The following is a 4,964-nucleotide window of genomic DNA, read 5'->3' on the forward strand; positions in this document are numbered from 1 at the left end:
ATATATGTCGTCAAATATATAAATTTATCATATAAATACATGGGACTTAATCAAGGCATGTAATACACCCATTGAACTTTAAAAATGACCATTGTAGCGAGTTTTTGGCCAATGACTCCTAAGTCAGATGCTCATAGGGCACTAGGTTTTAGATATCCTTGTAGCATTTAATTGAATGATGTAATATTGTAGTAATTTCTAGGTTAATATCAAAGTTCTACTATTTCAACATATCAAGCATATGAATCAATCCATTACTTTATAATGCTTACTTAATTCATGTACGCAAATATTATGAAGTTTTACATGGACAAGAGTCAATTAATCTAATCATATAACATATTCACCATTTATAAATTAACACATAATTTCAAATATATTCGTCAGCAAGGCTACCTAACCCATACAAGTACACAATAAACAAAAAAACCTTTCTGAAATTTTAAAAAAAAAAAAATTTAATTTTGTCATATATCATACAGACACAATCACATAAGTAATAAAAACTAAAAACTCAATACTTTCTCCACCCCAAACTTAAAGTAGGCACCATCCTCAATGTTTTAAAGTATAATCTAACACATAAACAGACAGGGAAAAAAGGAAGAAGATACACCCGTATTTTTCTGTCTGTTATTGGAAGTAAGCTTTTGGATCATTTCATTCCATTCTTCAACTTGTGAAGCTTTCCCCCATTCGATATCTCTGTACCTTTGAAGAAGACAAATATAAGAGTAAAAAAAAAGTTTTTTAAAGTTATAATGTGTTGTGTATGATATCAATTTTTTTTTTTTTACGCTTCTAGAGCATTGAAAAATGCGCCACATGTATTTTCTATTGTTTTTCACTCAAATATATGATTTTATTTTAATAGGCTTAATATAGATATGATGACCCTCTTATTGAAACATAAACATGCCTAAAATAATGCATCTTAATAGGCTATATGTAATGCAAATACAGAGTATAATAAATAAAATGGTAAGAAATTGGGTTGTCTCCCAATAATTGTTTAATTTAAAGTCTTTAGCTAGACTTTTGCACTGGTGCTTCATGGAACTTTGAATATGAATTTGAAGGTCTTGCTAACTCGCTCAATTTGACTTGATTCCATATTTCACAAGTTCTCGAAAATCGTACTTTGCTATCTTAAATACAATAAGATTTACCCAAATTACCCAACTCGAACTCAACTAAGAATACTTTGATATCTTCATAGGCTTTAATCACGAAAACAATAAAGTTGGAAGTTTGCATACTAATCTCATGTTCTTTGAATGCCACTTTTGGCTCCCTTATGATTAATTTCGGGTTCCTTAGGTTAAATAATGAAGAGATCATCCATAAGCATTTTACTTGGCTTGCCCGATATTATTTGATTTTCATTCCTTTTATATTTTGCATGATGATGTCTTCCATCCCTATTTCATTATCATCATCTTGTTCTTCATATGGACCATCGAAGGTAGCTTTCCATATTTTCTCTGAAGTTGCCAATAACAAGCAATTTTTACTACAATCCAATGCATCACAATATTCAAAAGTCATTCTAATATCTCCATAAACAACAAATTTGATATTTAGTCCCTCTAGGAAGCCATCTTTTCCAAATACAATAGGTTGATTGTATCCCCACTTTTTAAGTTCTTGCCTGAAGATGAATTCTCCAAAAATCTTGTCACCATCATCTAAGTCGGGATCAATCATTATGAATTTTTGGCATCTTGCTTTCATTTTTTATCAATGGAGCTAGGAAAAATAAGTAGATCAATTAAAAAAGAAAAAGGAAAAATTTTAAACAACAGCAAGAAATAATTAAACCAATATTAAATAAAAATAATTCCTAGCAACGTCACCAAAAACTTGTTGCATTTTTTTTATAGCAAATGTACGATATCGTAACAAGTAATGTAGTGGATCTTTGAGTTCGGATTATCGTTAACCTAAGTACTATAATTTAATACTTAATTTATTATTTCTAACTTCTGTTTGACGAATCAAAACGAATATGACAGGTATGATTATTTTTCTAACTATATCTAACTAATTAAAAATAGCAATATGCACACGAAGATTGATTTAGGATTCAATTATGGAATGAGATATTATGGCATAACAATTTCATCTCCTGATTAATTTTAGGTCTTAATTGAAGTTTCACAAATCTAATGTAATGTTTGATCAAATTCTTCTATTTTATTCAATTTGCCCCTCTTGAGTTCTCATTGAGTTTATTTAGCTAATTCAATCTCATATCTCTATATTAATCTTAGTTAAACTCAATATTTGTTCTAAGAATTCATATAACGGCCACAATAATTAGCATAAGCATCTTTACGTGTTACATTAGCTTACGAGTTTTACTATGTGGCCTAAATCTAAAACTCGCATATCGATTCATAAAAGATTTACAAAATTATTGAATTATTGATCAAGTAATTCAAAATATTAAATAAATGAATAAAATCAACACATAAATTTTTAAAAATTTAGAATCTTGAATCAAAAAAATAAAACGTCTTAAATAGAATACTTTGTTTGCCCTAATATATGATTTAGCTACTCATAATAAAAAAAGAAATAATAAGAGATTTTTATTGAGTACAATGCTGGGTTTCAAATAAAGATCTAGAAAAATGGATGATTCTTTAGGGAATTTACTTAAACATGCACAGCGGAATTTAACAAATTTCAATTCTCATTTAGGATTCAGCTTTGTATTTAGATAAAAACTGTGATAAGAAATATACATTTTCTTATAATTTGTAAACTCCTTCGCGTTATTCCTTTCCAGCAGCTTGAATCTGCCTCCCACTGCTGTCCAATTGTCCAGCCTCCGATGAAATCCACACTGAGAATAGACTGCAACTGCTAGGGTTTCTCTCTTGTGCCCGCAAGAATAATGAAAACCTTATGGACATCAAACCCTAGCTATGTATATATATAAACCCAAACGGACTCGGCTCGGTCCGTGAATTAATTAATCCAATTAATTAATTCGGGAATATAAATAACAAATTCAATTAATTAATTTATCCAACGATTGTTAAATTAACCAATTGAAAATTTGCAATCTTCCAATTCTCTTTTGTGTGCGACCCATTAGGTTCCCGACCACGATGCCTAACGTCGTGAAATATTATTTTGATCTAATCAAAATTGATAAATTAATACACCTTTTTAATTTATCGTCAATTCACACTCGCCGTTCCTGATTGACATCTAGCAATGTGTCAAGGCAAGACATGTGACGGGAAATATCACATGGTATGACAAAATCAAATTCGTTCATTTACCGTGAAACTATTATCCCTTCGTTAATACGATCCGATCAATTACGAGATATGGAATTGTGTCAATCTCGATCATTGATCATATCTTTCACTCCACTATTAAGTTAATATAAATCGAAAACTCCTTTTCGACTTATGAGTACACCTTGGCCAAGGATTTCATCATCGACTTAATTGAATGAAACGCAGATCATAATCTCCTACTATCTAAGAGTGACGAATCCTTTATTGATCAATCACAACCTTCATACGATTCTTGACATACCCGAACGATGTCGTATTAGCGGCCCCTTTCAGAGCAACATCCAACACCGCCAAAGTATGACTGTCCTCGTATAAGGTACAATGACGACTTCAAGTCAAAGGACCAATTCCACTACCGAACGTTAGAGATTAGCCACTGACACTCAGATAGTTATCCATGTGAAATCTCTTAGCGGGTCTCCAATATTTTGTTCTATAACAAAACATCCACGTGTTTATTTAAGTGTCACCACACTTTAGCTCGTCAGATCAGCTACTTACTTCACAAGTAAGAAATGCCACACGTGATGGTCTAACTGTATTAACAATATTTGTATCTCGTTATTACTTACGACCATGGTTTATTCAAGATCCAATTATATGTAATTTGTATATCACAATCACAACTCCTTGTAATTAACAGATTACCTAAAAATTGGATTTTCGGATTCTATTATTTAATATTATTTATCACAAAATTAATTTAAATAAATCATAGATCTCGTCAAAATCAAATGCATTAAATATATTAAAAGCGTTTACAACCTAAATCGATTGGATCTAGGGTATAACACTTACAGATTCTTGCATCAAGATCTACTTTTTCTTCCAATTAGTGACTTAAATCTTTGGTTTCTTGCTATTTTTCTCATTTGATTCACTCTCCTCAATCTCAGGTTGTGTTCTTTATATCTAAATGCGTAGAACTCATCTCAAGAGCCTCTCATCTTGTATGTATATATTCTCCTAATGTATTTTCCGAATTTGGATATTTCTTGGACTTTGAAAGGGCCAAAATCACATCCTAATCCAAATCAGGCAGCGCTTATGTGTGAAGACATCCTGGATGGAACGTGCAAAAAAAATTCTACATTGCTCTTCCTTTAGCATTTTATCATAACTTTATCTTCCAATATTCGATTGAGGCAATTCAAATTGGGTTGTAATTTGTAAAGATAACTCAAAGGACAACAACATTACTACAAATAGCTTTTTTCCAATTCAAACGTTTACTAGATTAAAAATGGATCCCAATCTCAGGCTAAAAATGTAATGTTCCAAAATATTCGTAGAATAGAATTAGATTTTTATATGTTACATTTTAATATTTTGAAAAGTTAGGGGCTAAAATGATATATAGTAAATTTCAGTTTCATTTGGGTTAAAATGTAGCTTTTGACAGAGTAATAATAAGTATATGAATATTAGGCTCGATGGGTCATAATTAGTCATACATATTAGGTTCAAGAAAAAATTAATTTGGATTAGTGGAGCCTAAATTATCGATTTCAAAAGATATGGTGCTAAAATTATTTTATGTTAAGTTAAATTAATGCATTTAGAGTTTAGGATGTCACGTGTAGTGATAATTGACTTTTATAATAATAATAATAATAATAATAATAATAATAATAATAATAATAATAA

Source organism: Olea europaea, chromosome 10 (genome assembly GCF_002742605.1).
Source record: "Olea europaea var. sylvestris chromosome 10, O_europaea_v1, whole genome shotgun sequence".
Taxonomy (NCBI): domain Eukaryota; kingdom Viridiplantae; phylum Streptophyta; class Magnoliopsida; order Lamiales; family Oleaceae; genus Olea; species Olea europaea.